This window comes from Aquarana catesbeiana, linkage group LG06 (assembly GCF_042186555.1).
Source record: "Aquarana catesbeiana isolate 2022-GZ linkage group LG06, ASM4218655v1, whole genome shotgun sequence".
Classification (NCBI taxonomy): Eukaryota; Metazoa; Chordata; class Amphibia; order Anura; family Ranidae; genus Aquarana; species Aquarana catesbeiana.
Genome location: NC_133329.1, coordinates 207182281 through 207202532, shown reverse-complemented (window position 1 = coordinate 207202532; position 20252 = coordinate 207182281).

The window sequence follows — 20252 nt, the reverse complement described above, 5'->3', positions numbered from 1 at the left end:
TTTCACCAATTCAATCTTTTAGTATCTCTCTGAGGGATTTGAACCCCTGAATCATTCAAAGCCTTAGTTTTATCAAGGTAGAAGTGCTGACCACTAGCCTATTGGGCATAGCACAATCATACATCGAAAATACATTTACTAGTGTTTGATGTTTCTTCTCCCCGAGCTGTCTTCTCCCCGAGCTGTCTCTTCTGCCCCCACCGTCTTCTCCCGCTGCTGTGTTCTTCCGCGCAGCGGGTTACCCGCTAGTAAAAAAAAGCCACTCTTGTTCTGTGGCCATCCGATACTGTCACCTGGAGAGTCCGCTCCATGGCTATGTAAGAGACGCCATGCAGCGGGTGACAACACAGTGGAGGAAGACTGCCACAGAAGAAGAGCAGCTTTTTTTTATTAGCGGGTAACTGGCGGTGCGGAAGAACACAGCAGATGGAGAAGACGGCGGCAGCAGGAGAAGCGGCTCTGGGAGAATACAGCTTAGGGAGAAGATGGAGGAGGGAGAGACAGCATCTGGAGAAGAATGCTCAGGGAAGAAGACAGCTATTTTACAAAATAATTAAATTAAATATATAAATAAATATGTAATTAAATATAATTAAGTTACAAATAAAGGACTTGTCAAAAAAAGGGCTATTGATTTTTTTACATTTCACTGCTTTTTTTACAATGTACCCCATACCTATTCACATAACGGAGCAGGATCTTGGACCCCCTTGTTAAAGGGGGCTTCCAGATTCTGATAAACCCCCTGCCCGCAGACCAACAACCACCGACCAGGGTTGTTGGTAAGAGGCCCTTGTCCCCATCAATATGGGGACAAGGTGCTTTGGGGCATGTGGCCTGGTACAGTTCAGAAGGGGAGGGTGCTCGCTCATTCCTCCCCTATCCTGACCTCCAGGCTGCATGCTCAAATAAGGGTCTGGTATGGTTTTTGGGAGGCCACGTCAATTTTATTTTACATTTTGGTGTGGGGTTCCCCTTAAAGTCCATACCAGACACAAAGGGCCTGGTATGTACTGGGGGGGACCCTACAACACTTTTTTCCTTGATTTTTGGAATTCTACATCATAATATTATATATATATTATTAAGTACATACCATTGCATGCATTTGAAGAGTTAAAATATGGAATAAACCAAACTGATGTGTATGGGCCAATTATGCTGCTGAGTACAATGCACGCTTTCAGGAGGTGATGTTGTCAGTGGGATTTGAACTCATGGCTAGAACCCTTGAGGGAAGGGCATACCACTATGCTACAGAGCTGAGGAGATAGATACAGAGAAAATACATTAACTAATATTTGATTCTATACAATAATGTTTTGCATTTCAAGCATTAATATTATAGTAACAACCATGCTCATGCTGATGTGGCATTGGCTAATAAGCATTCGCCTCTTTTCAGCATATGCTGCTGAGTCTAATGCAAGCTCTCAGTGGGTGATACCATCTGTGTGTTCAGCCATTTCAGCACAATTATATTGAGAACATACGTTTACTAGTGTTTGATGGTGGGACTACTTTATATTCTAGGTATAATAGTACTCAGCACAGTGACTTAGGCCCCTTTCACACTTGTGCTACCTGAAAGTTGCGCGATTTTGATGTGAATTTATGCAATGCCTGTGTAATCTTGTGGTCTATGGACGCAGGAGTCGCAGGGAAAGGCATGCAATTTTCCCGCGATTTTGCATTAGCAATTTGACGTGATTCAATGGAATGTAAACTTGAGTTCTATGGACCTCAAAAGTCGGACCAAAGTAGTACAGGGACTATTTTGAAGTCGGTGTGACTTGAAGTCGCACAGATATGAATGGTAAACATTGAAAATCATGGGGTATGACTTGTCATGCGACTCTGATGTCCAAAGTCGCATAGGTGTGAAAGGGGTCTTAGCCCAAATTTGTGAGCGATTTCAGAGACATCAGTGCACTTTCCTGCACAGATGTCGAGTGAAATCACATAGGTCCCAACTGTCCCAGATTTGGAACAAAGTCATTCTGTCCCTCTTTCCTCCTCATTTGTCCCTCATTTTGTTCTGATCTGTGTAGTTGTATATAAAATGCACTTTTTATCTTTCAAAAAGGGTTTCCCAGTGCTAAACCTTTTATCTAAATTCTAAATTGCTTTGTTTGTAAATTTCCAAAGCCAATCTAAAGGAATATTATTGGTAAAAAAAAAAAAAAGGCACTTGGAGGTTTTTTTTAATAATTCCCCTTTAAGAAAGTGTTTTAGGAGGTGTGCCCTATGCCTACATACTTTTGCTAATAGATGTCCCTTATACCTATCTCAAAAAGTTGGGAGGTAAGAATTAGCCCCCTAAAGTCGCCCAAAGTAGTGCAGGAACTACTTTTGGGAATCGTTGTGGCATCGCACCAATTCGGGCAGTTCCATTGCCGTCAATAGGCGCCGATTTGGCCTGCAATTTGGCATGTCAGTTCAGAGCTATGTGAACATGGGTGAAGTTGCATAGATGTGAATGGAAATCATGGGGGACAACTTTTCATGTAACTCTCAGGTCCAAAGCTGCATTAAAAGTCACCCAAGTGTGAAAGTAACCTAATGAGATTAATTGATAACACTTTTGAATAAGGCCCCATTTGCACTTGTGCAACCTTAGTTGCGCGATTTTGATGTGAATTTATGCAATGCCTGTGTAATCTTGTGGTCTATGGACGCAGGAGTCGCAGGGAAAGGCGTGCAATTTTCCCGCGATTTTGCATCAGCAATTTTGACGTGATTCGATGGAATGTAAACTTGAGTTCTATGGACCTCAACTCGCATCAAAGTCGGACCAAAGTAGTACAGGGACTATTTTGAAGTCGGTGTGACTTGAAGTCCCACAGATATGAATGGTAAACATTGAAAATCATGGAGTATGACTTGTCATGCGACTCTGATGTCCAAAGTCGCATAGGTGTGAAAGGGGTCTTAGCCCGAATTTGTGAGCGATTTCAGAGACATCAGTGCACTTTCCTGCACAGATGTCGAGTGAAATCACATAGGTCCCAACTGTCCCAGATTTGGAACAAAGTCACTCTGTCCCTCTTTCCTCCTCATTTGTCCCTCATTTTGTTCTGATCTGTGTAGTTGTATATAAAATGCACTTTTTATCTTTCAAAAAGGGTTTCCCAGTGCTAAACCTTTTATCTAAATTCTAAATTGGTTTGTTTGTAAATTTCCAAAGCCAATCTAAAGGAATATTATTGGTAAAAAAAAAAAACGGCACTTGGAGTTTTTTTTTAATAATTCCCCTTTAAGAAAGTGTTTTAGGAGGTGTGCCCTATGCCTACATACTTTTGCTAATAGATGTCCCCTATACCCATCTCAAAAAGTTGGGAGGTAAGAATTAGCCCCCTAAAGTCGCCCAAAGTAGTGCAGGAACTACTTTTGGGAATCGTTGTGGCATCGCACCAATTCGGGCAGTTCCATTGCCGTCAATAGGCGCCGATTTGGCCTGCAATTTGGCATGTCAGTTCAGAGCTATGTGAACATGGGTGAAGTTGCATAGATGTGAATGGAAATCATGGGGGACAACTTTTCATGTGACTCTCAGGTCCAAAGCTGCATTAAAAGTCACCCAAGTGTGAAAGTAACCTAATGAGATTAATTGATAACACTTTTGAATAAGGCCCCATTTGCACTTGTGCAACCTTAAAATTGCACAGCTTTGTTATGACTTGTAGCAATGTCTGTGTAATCTTGTGGTGTATGGACCTCAAATCGCATCAAAGTCAAACCAAGGTAGTGCAAGGTAGGAATTTGCCCCACTTCTAGGATGCACAAGTGACATTAGGGCCAAATTCAAAGGTGTTATCCTTGAATCTCAGTCACACTATTTTGCTGCCACTTTGCCACTGCAACTTGGCCCCAATTTCTGGTAATGCTTGTGTAATATTGCGCCCTATATACCTCAAGTCACATGAAAGTCACACCAAAGTAGTACAGGGATTACTTTGAAGTTGGTGCGACTTAAAGTAGCACAGATATGAATAGTTATCACTAAGAATCAGGGGGTACAACTTGTCATGCAACTCGGAGATCCAAATTTGCTGAAAAAGTCGCCCAACTGTGAAACAAGTCATACGTATTTTAATAGAAAGGAGCTCTCATTTATACTTGCACAGTCCTTACTGATTTACATCAGCAGAACAAATGCAAGAAGTGATGTGTGCACATGGGCCAGAAGCAAATGTGTGGTGATGCCAAACAAATCAATGAACCCCACCCACACCAAATCTAACTACCATATCCACCCCCACATTGAGTAAGCACCAGGGCCGCTGATAGGGGGGGGACCACCAGCCCTGGTGTAGGGGGTCCGATAACAGGGGGACCCACACAGGGAGGGGGATTAGTGACAGACGACAATTGCGTTTCTTTTCCTCCAGTAGATGAAAGCTGCTCTCCTCCCCCTTCCCTGCTGCCAGCTTTTAATTGCTAAGAAAGAGACAGTCGTCCTTCACTAATCCCCCTCCCTGTGTGGGCCCCATTTCTCAGCACTGGTTTTTAAGGTTATTTCTGCTCCTGAGTTTATCTCTCTAACTTAGGCTCCATGCACACTGATTTAAAATTCACTGCTTCTACAGGAGTTTTGTGTTCTGTCTGTAGAAGCAGTCCATACACATTAAGACGTTTACAGGCGTATTCTGAGCTCAACGTTTAGAGGCAGGAAAAAAAAACATTCTGGTTTGCGTCTCTGATTGGAGATTACTGGCAGAAAAAAACGTAAAACTCTCCTAAACTTGTCTAAACTTTGTACAAAAAATGCTCTATATGAGCATTTTTTTCTGCTAGGTGGATTGGAGTTTTTTTTAAGCCCACTGTGCATAGAGCCTAATTTTGTTTCTCTCCCTCTGATCCCGCAGCCTGTATATTTTTTTCATCTCATCTTCATTTTTATTTATTAACTCAGTTTTATCTTTTAGATTTAGCAGGAATTCTATGAGTCATGTTGTATTTGTGTCTGCTAATAGTTTTATTGTATTTTTAGCAAAATATAGCTTTAATATTTTCTTGGGGGGGCCCTGTCAGGTAGTCTATATGGGGCCCCGCGATTTCTATCAGCGGCCCTGGTAAGCACAAGTACATATCCTACACTAACCCGGCAAATGAGCAGCACCTCCTCTTTGCTAAAGAGGGACCTCACCATGTCCACCTAGATGGAGATCCTGACCGGCACAGGAACTTCTGTGTGATTACAATGTCTCATTTCTGGGTCAGAAGGTGAAACCACGCTCTTTTGATCACAAGAAAAACAAAGAAAAAACTGCACTATACAGTGAATAAAAAGTGCAAAAAATCAATATATGCAGTAAACACAAAAATATACATCCAATGACATCAGATCATTAGTGTACAAATGGTAGCAAAGTCCATAGATGTTGAGGAAATCAAGAGTCTGGTGAGGAGGTAAGAGGATTCCCCTGACAGTTCTCCGTGAAAATCAAGTGAGAGAGGTGTCCGTTTATGAAGCAGTGATCAGCGGTGATCCCGAGGATCACCGCTGATCACAGTCCATAAACAGTTTATGAAACAGTGATAATCGGGGGAGAACATGTTTGAACTTGTTCTCCCGCCGATTATCTCTACACACGGAGAATCCTCATTGAATGACACAGTAACGGCCAGTTTATGAAGCGGTGATCTCACCGCTTCACTGGCGATCTGTGTCAGAATTCACACTCCCAGGTTCACCAGCTCAGAGGTGGTGAATCGGGGAGTGAAGAGGAAATCTGGGGGGATCTGAGGGGGAAGGAGGAAGATTTTTAACTTCCTTATACCTCGTTCAGACCCCCCAACACTGTAAGCATGTCCCCCTGTCATATTTATGTGTATACATATTTATACATATATACATATAATGTGTATATGTATATATATATCATGTGTGTGTATATACATGTATATATAGTGTGTGTGTGTGTATACATATGTGTATAATGTAGGGGGACACATTATTTTATTAACATTAATCCACGCCGTTGAGCAGTGATAATTTATCACTGCTTGATAAACTGACATCTGGTGCTGTAATCTCGTAAAGTCTCACGAGATTCCAGTATCAGGGGCCGTTCTCCACTATTTGAAGCATTTGTAGATCACTTCACTCCTCCAAAGGTGAAGCGATCTACACCGCTTCATAAACTGGCACACAGAGGAGAAGATTCTTCACTGTGAATGCCGGAGAACGAAGCAGTGAATAGATTTCACTGCTTCATAAACGGACACCAAAGTGGAAAGCAAACACACCCTACACGGTGATCCTCCACCATCAAACATATGCGCTTACCAGATGGAAAGCACAACAGGCACGTCTCAGGACTACATCCAGGTTAAGCAGCTAAGCAAGGAAACACTCCTCCAGATACCACAATGAATGATAAGCATCTCAAGCGCGTATAGACTGGGTCCCGGTTGTCCTACCAACGATATCCCTCCGTACAGAGTGACTCCAACCACACAACAACCCGAATTAAGAACATAAGGGTGGAAGAAAGGCAGCCATAGCGTGAATCCGATAGGACAATTTATTTAAAATAAAGTAGAACACTTACAAAATAGTAGTATAAAAAGAGCAATCGCCGGCCGGCAAGCGAGTGCCCGTTCGTGGCTAGATGCAATGACGTCAGAGCATCAACCTCCCGACATACGTTTCATCTATCACTGACGTCGTCTGGGGAACGGGCGACGCTCTGACTCATTGCATTAAAAAACAAAAGAAACCATGCCCCATTGTGACATCTCGGAGGCATCAAGCATAAACAGCCACTCAGCTGCAAGGATAGAACCCAGAAGCAACCAAACAACAGGAAGTTTCACTAAGGCCAATTACTCAGTACTCAGGTTGAAACAACAATAGGCAAGATGGACAACAACAAGATGGCGTTATGCCATAATTTAATATATTTCATAGATACCTTTCGCATAAGATTGAGTGAAGCAGTTTTTCAGTGCAATCAGGTTGACATGAGCTCATAACATTGTGTGTTTTTACTTACTTATTGAACATCCATGTGGTTTATTTTATCTATTCTACACTTTAGGGTTCAATGGCATAAGTTTTTTAATTTTAGTCATTTTACCTATTGCTGTTTCAACCTGAGTACTGAGTAATTGGCCTTAGTGAAACTTCCTGTTGTTTGGTTGCTTCCAGGTTCTATCCTTGCAGCTGAGTGGCTGTTTATGCTTGACGCCTCTGAGATGTCACAATGGGGCATGGTTTCTTTTGTTTTTTAATGCGATGAGTCAGAGCGTCGCCCGTTCCCCAGACGACGTCAGTGATAGATGAAACACATGTCGGGAGGTTGACGCTCTGACGTCATTGCATCTAGCCACGAACGGGCACTCGCTTGCCTTGGTATCTGGAGGAGTGTTTCATTGCTTAGCTGCCTAACCTGGATGTAGTCCTGAGACGTGCCTGTTGTGCTTTCCATCTGGTAAGCGCATATGTTTGATGGTGGAGGATCACTGTGTACGGTGTGTTTGCTTTCCACTTTCTCACTTGATTTTCATGGAGAACTGTCAGGGGACTCCTCTTACCTCCTCACCAGACTCTTGATTTCTTCAACATCTATGGACTTTGCTACCATTTGTACACTAATGATCTGATGTCATTGGATGTATATTTTTGTGTTTTCTGCATATATTGATTTTTTGCACTTTTTATTAACTGTATAGCGCAGTTTTTTCTTTGTTTTTCTTGTTGGGTGTGAATATTTCACAGTTGAACTGCTGCTTCTTTGGGGGTTGTTTTATGATAGCGCAGTGATTTTTTTTGTTTTTTCTGTTTACTCTTTTGATCACAGCTGAAAATATTTGATCGCAACCACGATTAGTATTTTTTATGTTTGTTTATTTGCAGATATGCAAATCTGTATTTCTACATATAATATTTGATGGTAAATTTAAGGGAGTTTGATAGGAAATGGTGTCCCTGGGATAGCAGCAGGTGAATTACAAAGACAAAGGGCCCAGTTTGAACCCTGGTTCACACTGACAGTGGGAGGAAATCACTCAGCTGAACTCACAATTACATTCCCGCATGTCAGTCCCGACTGCAGGGGCAATATCAGAGACATCTGTGCAGGTTTCTACACTGATATCACTACAGATTGCACCCCAAAGTCACACCATTTAGAACAGTGCAATTGCCACTGATTTGACATGTCAAATCGCACCAATGTGAACCAGGGATGACACCTACAACACTGCCTATCCACCAGCTGCATTCATTGCCTGCAATTCTCCACAGCGGTTAAAAGATTCCACCTTTATCACTTACTTGCAAGTGTCCTAGGTTTACATTGGAGAGATTTGTCATGCGATTGGAGAGATCAAGTCACAGCCTATTGGCGGCAATGGCACTGTTCCAATCGATGCGACACCGATTTTGCAGCACCACACCGATTTGCAAAAGTAGTTCCTGCACTACTTTTGCAGATTTCAGGTGTGACTTCAATAGACATCTGTGTATGAAGCCACACAGATGTCTATCAAGTAGCACCTGAAATCTCGCTGACCTTGCTACTTTGAAATCGTGCTACATCAAGTGAAGTAGCATCATGTGAACAAGGGCAAAGACTATTTTTTTTGGTGCAAAAAATATATATATAAAAAGATATTGCACTTCCCCAAAAACACCATCTCCAAAACTAATTAAAAGAAAGAAAAGAGAAAAAAATAAAAAACACCACAAACAAACTCAATGTACTTTTATTTTGCCAGCAGAAACAAAATTATGTACATTCATTTACTAGCTTCAACATAAAAAAATAAAAAGAAAAAAAAAATTCTACAGGATATATGGTGCTACATTTAGCAAAACAGTTAGCAATTGGGTTTTAAGGGCCCTGCTCATAGGAGCTTACAATCTAAAATTTGCCCTTAGAGTGGACACAGCTTTACTTTCAGTGTATAACGGGCAATACATCACATTTTTATCTGCAAGATTATAGAAACATACTTAACAGTCATTATTCTTACAAAGCATTCCAACATAATATTAAAAAAGGCACTTGTTCAAAACCAGGGATGAGCCGAACACCCCCCTGTTTGGTTCGCACCAGAACATGCGAACAGGCAAAAAATTTGTTCGAACACGCGGACACCGTTAAAGTCTATGGGATTCGAACATGAATAATCAAAAGTGCTAATTTTAAAGGCTTATATGCAAGTTATTGTCATAAAAAGTGTTTGGGGACCTGGGTCCTGCCCCAGGGGATATGGATCAATGCAAAAAAAAGTTTTAAAAACGGCCGTTTTTTCGGGAGCAGTGATTTTAATAATGCTTAAAATGAAACAATAAAAGTGTAATATTCCTTTAAATTTCATACCTGGGAGGTGTCTATAGTATGCCTGTAAAGGGGCGCATGTTTCCCGTGTTTAGAACAGTCTGACAGCAAAATGACATTTCAAAGGAAAAAAAGTTATTTAACCAGTTGCCAACCGGCCCATAGCCAAATGACGGCTGCAGGGCGGTTGGATAACTCTGGGATCACGTCATATGACGTGATTCCAAAAAACTGCTCCCGCGCGCCCCCTGGGGCGCGCACACGGGAACATCCTCTGGACCCGGCGCATCACGGATCACGGTAAAATGCCGCTGATTGCGGCCGTTTACCATGTGATCACTCCGTCAAATGACGGAGTGATCACATGTAAACAAACCATGTCATGACGCCGGTTCCTCCCTCCCCTCTCTGTACCGATCGGTACAGAGGGGGAGAGATCAGATGGGAGCCGCACTGTGGGCTGGTTGTGTAGTGCCCACAGCGCTGCTCAGTGACATGTGCAGTCACATCCATCCATCCCTCCATGCTCAGCCATCCCCCCCATGCTCTGCAATTCCCTGTGCAATACTCTGCAATACCCCGCAATACTCTGCAATTCCCTGTGAAATACTCTGCAATACCTTGTGCAATACTCTGCAATACCCCGCAATACTCTACAATGCCCCGCAATACTCTACAATGCCCCGCAATACTCTGCAATGCCCCGCAATACTCTGCAATGCCCCGCAATACTCTGCAATTCCCCGCAATACTCTGCAATGCCCCGCAATACTCTGCAATGCCCTGCAATACTCTGCAATGCTCCGCAATAGTCTGCAATACTCTGCAATGCCCTGCGATACTCTGCAATGCCCCGCAATACTCTGCAATGTCCTGCAATACCCCGCAATACTCTGCAATACCCCACAATACCCCGCAATACCCCACAATACCCCACAATACTCTGCAATACCCTGCAATACTCTGCAATACCCCGCCATACCCAGTCATACTCTGCAATACTCGGTGATACCCAGCCATCAGGCCTGTACTGGCCATCGGGACTACCGGGAGTTTCCCGGTGGGCCGATGGCTCAGTGGGCCTGTTTCAGTGACAGACAGCCCGTCAAAATAATGGATGTGCGGCCCGTGCAGCCATTATTTTGAGCACTGCTGTGCTGCCGGCCCTACCATGGGACCGAGGTGGCAATTTAGGGGTGGACTTGGCCGGGATGGTGTGAGTTGGCTGGGTGCTTTAGTGTTTCACTGCCGGCCCGCCCACCACCTGTAGCACAGAGCACTTCCTTTTGCCGCTGCTACTGTAAGGTCATGCACGCTGGTGGGCGGGGAAATCCTCCGACGGCCGCTGCCGCTCCATCCCTGATCATCCCTGATGTCAGCGTGTGGGCAGTGGGTGACAGCCGGCTCGGTGCAGCTGCCCTAGAGGAGAGGATTCGCACACTGCTCCTCAGCCAGCTTGTGACAAACGCCGCTTCTCCCGCCCCTCTCTCCCTGCCTATGCGTTGCATCTATGAAGAGCAAGAGGGAGCAGGAAGATTAAACAAGCAGCCGACAGCCACATTAAAGCCCCCCCACCATGCAAGTGAGTTAGGTGAGCACTGACCAGACCCGGACCCGTCTCTCCCTCCTCTCTCTCTGCCTCTCTGCCCCTTCTCTCTCTCTCTTCCCCTCTCTGCCCCCTTCTCTCTCTCTTCCCCTCTCTGCCCCCTTCTCTCTCTCTCTTCCCCTCTCTCCCCCTCTCTCTCTCTCTTCCCCTCTCTGCCCCCCTCTCTCTCTCTCTCTCTCTCTCTTCCCCTCTCTGCCCCCTTCTCTCTCTCTCTCTCTGCCCCCTTCTCTCTCTGCTTCTCTGCCCCATTCTCTCTCTCTCTCTCTCTCTCTCTCTCTCTCTCTCTGCCCCTTTCTCTCTCTGCTTCTCTGCCCCATTCTCTCTCTGCCCCCTTCTCTCTCTCTCTGCCTCTCTGCCCCCTTCTCTCTCTCTCTCTCTGCCTCTCTGCCCCTTCTCTCTCTCTGCCTCTGTGCCCCATTCTCTCTCTCTGCCTCTCTGCCCCCTTCTCTCTCTCTGCCTCTCTGCCCCATTCTCTCTCTCTCTGCCTCTCTGCCCCTTCTCTCTCTCTGCCTCTGTGCCCCATTCTCTCTCTCTCTGCCTCTCTGCCCCCTTCTCTCTCTCTCTCTGCCCCCTTCTCTCTCTCTGCCCCCTTCTCTCTCTCTCTGCCTCTCTGCCCCCTTCTCTCTCTCTGCCTCTGTGCCCCATTCTCTCTCTGCTTCTCTGCCCCATTCCCTCTCTCTCTCTCTCTCTCTCTGCCCCCTTCTCTCTCTGCTTCTCTGCCCCATTCTCTCTCTGCCTCTCTGCCCCTTCTCTCTCTCTCTGCCTCTCTGCCCTCTTCTCTCTCTCTCTCTCTCTGCCTCTCTGCCCCCTTCTCTCTCTGCCTCTGTGCCCCATTCTCTCTCTCTCTCTGTCTGCCTCTCTGCCCCCTTCTCTCTCTCTCTCTGCCCCTTCTCTCTCTCTGCCCCTTCTCTCTCTCTGCCCCCCCTCTCTCTCTCTCTCTCTCTCTCTCTGCCCCCTTATCTCTCTCTCTGCCTCTCTGCCCCCTTCTCTCTCTCTGCCTCTCTGCCCCCTTCTCTCTCTCTGCCTCTCTGCCCCCTTCTCTCTCTCTCTGCCCCTCTCTGCCCCCTTCTCTCTCTCTCTCTGCCCCTCTCTGCCCTCTTCTCTCTCTCTGCTTCTCTGCCCCCTTCTCTCTCTCTTGCTTTCTCTCTCTGCCCCTTCTCTCTCTCTGCCTCTCTGTCCCCTTCTATCTCTCTCTCTGCCTATCTGCCCCTTCTCTCTCTGTGCCCCCTCTCTCTCTCTCTCTCTCTCTCTGGCTTTCTGCCCCCTTCTCTCTCTCTCTCTCTCTCTGCCTCTCTGCCCCCTTCTCTCTCTCTGCCTCTCTGCCCCCTTCTCTCTCTCTCTGCCTCTCTGCCCCCTTCTCTCTCTCTCTGCCTCTCTGCCCCCTTCTCTCTCTCTCTGCCTCTCTGCCCCCTTCTCTCTCTCTCTGCCTCTCTGCCCCCTTCTCTCTCTGCCTCTCTGCCCCCTTCTCTCTCTCTGCCCCCTTCTCTCTCTCTCTCTCTCTCCCTGCCCTTTCTCTGGCAGCAGGTGACGGTGACAAGTGACACACTGCATTTGGTGGCAGATGATGGTGGCATGTGACACATTGCATCTGGTGGCAGGCGACGGGGGGCATGTGACATGCTGCATCTGGTGGCAAGCGACAGTGCCAAGTGACACGCTGCATCTGGTGGCAAGCGACGGTGGCAAGTGACACGCTGCATCTGGTGGTAGGCAATGGTGAGACGCTGCATCTGGTGGCAGGTGACAAGCTCAGGGTTCCCACTGATTCTGCATTCTGGTGAGTTGAACTATTTCATTATATATTACAATGTAGTAATAGAAATAATGTGATTTGATAATCCTGACACCGTATTAAGCATGGTATCGGGATGTTTTCAGTGCTAGCACCAGCCATTCACTCGACAAATCACCCCCACCGCTGAATTCCCTGTCAACCCTGAGACTACATCCCCCCTGGTCCTTGGCAAAATTGTCCCTGAATGGCAGTCTGGAAATGTGGTCACCCTACCAGGGGGCAAGGTGGCAATTCCCCCCCCCCAGCTGCTCTGATGCCCCATACAAAGGCCGCACCGCTTCCCTTTAGATCCATCCCAAACTCAATAAGTATCCATATTGCGCATTTGCGTATAGTTTTATATACTGTTTTGGTGCATGTTTGCAAAAATAAAGTGGGCCGGTCTGGGTGAAGTCCAGGGCCAAATTTTTGTCCCAGTCCAGCCCTGCCAGCCATGCTCAGCCATGCTCGGCTATACTCAGCCATACTCTGCCATACTCGGCTATACTCGGCCTCTGTATGTGGCCAGGCTGTGGAAGTCTCACACATGTGGTATCGCAATACTCCGGAGGAGTAGGAGAATCTATTTTGGGGTGTCATTTTTGGTATGTACATGCTATGTGTTAGAAACATTATATAAATGGACAACAATGTGTTTTAATCACTTCCCGCCCGCCCGCCCGCCAGCCGTCATACGACATCCTTGACTTTGTGCGGGGATATCTGAATGTTGGGTGCAGCTACAGGCATCATTCAGATATCAGCTTTTTCAGCCGGTGATTCCCTACACCATGAGAATGATCATAGCAGCTGTTCCGCTGCTTGATCGTTCTTACGGGAGGCGAGAGGGGACGTCCCCCCCTCTCGCCACCCTCAGGTGCTTCTACCGACTCACCGCTACAATCGAAGCCAGGATCATTTTTTTATTTTTTATTTCAGGCTTCCCAGCCTAGAGGTGAGATGTGGAGTCTTATTGACCCCATATCTCACTGTAAAGAGGACCTGTCATGCCATATTCCTATTACAGGGGATGTTTACATTCCTTGTAATAGAAATAAAAGTGATCAAAAAATTTATTTTTTGGAAAAAAGCCTCAAACTACAAATAAATAAAGTTAAATGAACAATAAAAAAAAAATTTCCCCCGTGTCCCTGTGTGCTTGCATGCAGAAACGAAAGCATACGTAAGTTGCGCCCACATATGAAAATGGTGTTCAAATCACACATGTGAGGTATCGCTGTGATCGGCAGAGCAAGAGCAATAATTTTGGCCCTAGACCTCCTCTGTAACTCCCAACATGCAACCAGTAAAAAATTTTATAGCGTCTCCTACGGGGATTTTTAAGTAGCGAAGTTTGGCGCCATTCCACGAGTGTGTGCAATTTTGAAGGGTGACATGTTAGGTATCTATTTACTTGGCATAACTTCATCTTTCACATTATGCAAAAACATTGGGCTAACTTTACTGTTTTGTCTTTTTTTAAAGCACAAAACTGTTTTTTTTTTAAAAACGCGTTAGAAAAATTGCTGCGCAAATACCGTGCGAGATAAAAAGTTGCAAAAGTTGCAATGACCGCCATTGTATTCTCTAGGGTCTTTGCTAAAAAAATATATATAATGTTTTGGGGTTCTATGTAATTTTCTAGCAAATAAATTATGATTTTTACATGTAGGAGAGAAATGTCAGAATTGGCCTGGGTGCTCCTAGAATGCCTGATGGTGCTCCCTGCATGTTGGGCCTCTGTATGTGGCCATGCTGTGTAAAAGACTCACACATGTGGTATCACCGTACTCGGAAATAAAAGCAGAATGTGTTTTGGGGTGTAATTTGTGGTATGCTGTGTGTGAGAAATAACCTGCTAAAATGAAAATTTTGTGAAAAAAAAAAAAGAAAAAAAAAATCTTGATTTTGCAAAGAATTGTGGGAAAAAATGACAACTTCAAAAAACTCATCATGCATCTTTCTAAATACCTTGGAATGTCTTCTTTCCAAAAAGGGGTAATTTGGGGGGTATTTGTACTTTTCTGGCATGTCAGTAATTCAGGTGTGATCAATTTTCAGAGATTGGCACCATAGCTTGTGGACTCTATAACTTTCACAAAGACCAAATAATATACACCGATTTGGGTTATTTTTACCAACAATATGTAGCGGTATACATTTTGGCCAAAATATATGAAGAAAAAATTACTAATTTGCAAAATTTTATAACAGAAATGAAGAATAATGCAATGTCTTTTTTCTTTTATAGCGCAAAAAATAAAGAACCCAGCGGTGATTAAATTCCACCAAAAGAAAGCTCTATTTGTGTGAAAAAAGGAAAAAAATTTCATTTGGGTACAGTGTTACATGACTGAGTAATTGTCATTCAAAGTTTGAGAGCACCGAAAGCTGAAAAAAAATGACGTGGGGGTCCCCCTAAATTCCATACCAGGCCCTTCAGGTCTGATATGGATATTAAGGAGAACCCCAGCCAAAATTTAAAAAAAAAATGGCGTGGGGTCCCCCCATAAATCCATACCAGACCCTTATCCGAGCATGCAACCTGGCAGGCCGCAGGAAAAGAGGGGGGGTGAGAGAGCGCCCCCCTCCTGAACCGTACCAGGCCACATGCCCTCAACGTTGGGAGGCCTACCTGAACACTACCACCGTCCTTTTTGATTCACTCCTTTTTTCTTCATAGTAGGCGGGCCCGCTCCCAAAATGACACATTGACCATGCACAGTTTGCCGCAATTAGCCTCTGTTTGTGTGTTGGCTACATGTTCGTCTCGAACACTGGCTGTTCGCCAGTTCGCCGAACAGCGAACAATTTGGGGTGTTCGCGGCAAATTCGAATGCCACGGAACACCCTTTAAAAGTCTATGGGAGAAATCAAAAGTGCTCATTTTAAAGGCTTATATTCATGGTATTGTCATAAAAAGTGTTTGGAGACCTGGGTCCTGCTCCAGGGGACATGGATCAATGCAAAAAAAAGTTTTAAAAACGGCCGTTTTTTCGGGAGCAGTGATTTTAATAATGCTTAAAGTGAAACAATAAAAGTGTAATATTCCTTTAAATTTCATACCTGGGGGGTTTCTATAGTATGCCTGTAAAGGGGCACATGTTTCCCGTGTTTAGAACAGTCTGACAGCAAAATGACATTTCAAAGGAAAAAAAGTCATTTAAACTACTCGCGGCTATTAATGAATTGCCGGTCCGACAATACACATAAAAGTTCATTGATAAAAACGGCATGGGAATTCCGGTTGGGAACCCCGAACCAAAATTAAAAAAAAAAATGATGTAAGGGGTCCCCCTATATTCCATACCAGGCCCTTCAGGTCTGGTATGGGTATTAAGGGGAACCCCGGTCAAAATTTAAAAGAAAAATGGTGTGGGGTCCCCCTCAAAATCTTTACCAGACCCTTCAGGGCTGGTATGGATTTTAAGGGGAACCCCGCACCAAAATTAAAAAAAAAACGGCGTGGGGTGCCCCCAAAAAATCCATACCAGACCCTTATCCGAGCATGCAACCTGGCAGTCCGCAGGAAAAGGGGGGGGTCGAGAGAGCGTCCCCCCTCCTGAACCGTACCAGGCCACATGCCCTCAACATTGGGAGGGTGCTTTGGGGTAGCCCCCCAAAACACCTTGTCCCCATGTTGATGGGGACAAGGGCCTCATGCCCACAACCCTTGCCCGGTGGTTGTGGGGGTCTGCGGGCGGGGGGCTTATCAGAATCTGGATGCCCCCTTTAACAAGGGGACCCCCAGATCCTGCCCCTCCCCCCTGTGTGAAATGGTAAGGGGGTACAAAAGTACCCCTACCATTTCACAAAAAAAGTGTCAAAAATGTTAAAAATGACAAGAGACAGTTTTTGATCATTCCTTTATTTAAATGCTTCTTCTATCTTCTATCTTCCTTCGGTTGCTTCCTCCATCTTCTTCTTCTTCTGGTTCTTTTGGTTCTTCCTCCGGTGTTCTCGTCCGGCATCTTCCTCCGCGGCGTCAGCGTCTTCTTCCCTTCTTCTCGGTCCGCTCCACATCCATGACGGCCAAGGGTTGTGGGGATGAGGCCCTTGTCCTCATCAACATGGGGACAAGGTGTTTTGGGGGGCTACCCCAAAGCACCCTCCCAATATTGAGGGCATGTGGCCTGGTGCGGTTCAGGAGGGGGGGCGCTCTCTCGTCCCCCCTCTTTTCCTGCGGCCTGCCAGGTTGCGTGCTCGGATAAGGGTCTGGTATGGATTTTTGGGGGGACCCCACACCATTTTTTTTTAATTTTGGCACGGTGTTCCCCTTAAAATCCATACCAGACCTGAAGGGCCTGGTATGGAATTTAGAGGGATCCCTTACATCATTTTTTTTTTAAATTTTGGTTCGGGGTTCCCAACCAGAATTTCCATGCCGTTTTTATCAATGAACTTTTATGTGTATTGTCGGACCGGCAATTCATTAATAGCCGCGAGTAGTTTTAAATGACTTTTTTTCCTTTGAAATGTCATTTTGCTGTCAGACTGTTCTAAAAACAGGAAACATGCGCCCCTTTACAGGCATACTATAGACACCCCCCAGGTATGAAATTTAAAGGGATATTACACTTTTATTGTTTCACTTTAAGCATTATTAAAATCACTGCTCCCGAAAAAACGGCCGTTTTTAAAACTTTTTTTTGCATTGATCCATGTCCCCTGGGGCAGGACCCAGGTCCCCAAACACTTTTTATGACAATAACTTGCATATAAGCCTTTAAAATTAGCACTTTTGATTATTCATGTTCGTGTCCCATAGACTTTAACGGTGTTCGCATGTTCGAACAAATTTTTTGCCTGTTCCCAAGTTCTGGTGCGAACTGAACAGGGGGGTGTTCGGCTCATCCCTAGTGGTCAGTCCCTTCCAATGGGAGCCGGTTCCTGTCCCTCCTGGACATTATGTCCTCCGGGGTCTGGACCGCCAGGTTGAGGTCTTGACCTCTCTGGAGTCTGGTCCTGACCCGGACGACCTTAAGTTTGTGGCTCATAGCCTGCCTGTTTTAGCCCACAGGTTCAGAATATTTTTTTTTCCTACAACGACCAGTATTGTCCCCCAGCCAGATTTGTTTCTTAGCAGGTCCTAGATCATGGGTACTGATTGGACTTTTTTCCGACACTACCCACTCACTTATTTAGTGATTTAAAAGTTCCCCCTCAAATACCTACTTACCCCCCTCGCTCTTGATAGACGATGGGGGTAACATGGGACTTTAGGTATGAAGTTAGACCTTTACTTCTTGCGTTGAATATGGTACACTCAGTTTATTTTGTTTACATGTTCCTCTTTCTTCTCTTCTCTTTCCCCTGGCTCGTCTCTCCTGGGCTCCTGAGTTATTCCCTGGGTGGAGGAGGCTATCCCCGGTCTCGGAACACATTTCCCTGGAATCACAGGCCAGATAAGTATACCGCACCACGACACATGCTTCTCTATCTTTTTCCGCTCACATTTGAACCACAACATGGTATGGATATACTCACATAATGTCAATGGCCTTAACTCTAATTTTAAACACCAATTAGCACTATGAAGTTTCAAAGACTCTGGCGCGGAGGTCATTTTTATACAAGAAACACACTTTAACAAAACGGGCAACCTGACGTTTGCGCTGCGATTATTCCCCACGGGTTACCTTGCCTCTTGCACTAAATAGAAAGTAGGAGTGGCCATCCTGATTAAAAAGGATCTCCATTTACTCCCACTTCCTCTTACTCTGATCCACATGGTCGTTTTTTGATCCTTAATGGCAAATGGCAACAATCTGACATAACTTTCTGCAATATTTATGCACCAAATGTGAGCCAGATGCCCTTTGTGACTAAGGTATACAACCGTCTTTTTCGCACCAGACATTCCTTCTTAGTTGTGGGTGGGGATTTTAACCTGCCATTCTCCCCCACTTCAGATAGAACATCCCTCACCAAAAAAATCCCCTCTGCACGCCTTTCCAGACAATCCCAACAATTTTGTCAGGTCACTCGTAAATTTGCTCTGTTTGATGCATGGCGCGTAGAACATCCGGTGGAATGTCAATACTCCCACTATTCCCATCCATTTAGCACACATGCACTTCTAGACTACTTTTTTGTTAATGCCCCCTCCTTACGTGCGATCGCTGACATGAATATCCTTCCTATGTCATGGTCTGACCATGCGCCAATCTCTTTGACACTTAAACTGCACCCTTCTAAAGTCAAACACTGCCACTGGTGGCTGAGCGCTGGCGGCTCTGTGGGAACCCTCTGGGAAGCACATAAGACGGTCATAAGGGGACAATGCATAGCAATCTCCACAGCTTGGAAGAAAAATGCCACGCTGCTGAGACAACAGACAGTACAGCGCTTACGGGAGCTGGAATTCAGACTTACAACCTCATCCTCAATCCGTCTATTAAGGGAAATTATACAGCTCAGGGCTATACTCAAAAGTATAGACATAGGCAGAGTAGAGAAAGCCCTTCAGAGACTACGTCAGCTATACTATGATAAAGGCAACAAGGGCCATACCCTACTGGCACTCCAGGAAAATACACACATATCGGCCCCCCAAGCCCTACGGGACCCAACAGGAACCCTTCACTCCCATCCCGACCGCATTGCTCAATTACTTAGAGACTACTACTCAGACCTTTACAACAACCCTTCCATACCGAACTTACCTGTCCAGGAAAATTTTAAAGGCCGAATTCGGACTTACCTTGCCGCCAGCGTGGTGTCCACTCTACCAGTAGAGGCCCTACACTCCCTTAACTCCCCCATCACTGACGAGGAAATTTCTGACACTCTAAAACACCTCCCAAATAATAAGGCTCTGGGTCCTGATGGCCTCCCTTATGAATATTACAAGTCATTCCTACCTACCCTGCTCCCGCATATGGTTCGTTTATTTAACAGATTTATGGCCAAGAAAGAAATCCCCAGAGACATGCAGACATCACATCTCACGTTTATACCCAAACCCGATAAGGACCACATGCTGTGTGTGAATTACAGGCCCATAGCCCTATTAAATTCAGACCTGAAAATTTTTACAAAAATATTGTCCCTCCGAGTAAATGAGGTCCTTCCCTCCCTGATCCATAAAGATCAGTTTGGCTTTGTCCCGGGACGCCAAGCAGGGGACAACACTAGAAGAGCCATCAATTTAATAGATATCATTAACAGACAAAAAAACAAAGCGCTCCTGCTCAGTCTGGATGCTGAGAAAGCCTTCGATAGGCTTAGCTGGCCTTTTATATTCTCTACCCTTGAACATCTGGGCTTTCGGGGGCCATTCCTCAGGGCGATTAGGTACCTATATGCAACCCCAAAACACCTTTTGCAGCAACCACTTCCTTCCCTATTTCGAACAAAACTAGGCAGGGTTGCCCGCTCTCCCCGCTGCTCTTCGCCCTGTGCATCGAGCCCCTGTCGGCCCAGATCCGGCGAGACACAAATATTAATGGTGTAATGGTTAGGGTCGCTAATTTAAAATTTCATTGTTTGCGGACGATGTCCTTTTGACCCTGACACAGCCACACATTACTCTCTCTAACCTTCATAAACTTTTGCAGGAATATGGATCCCTGTCGGG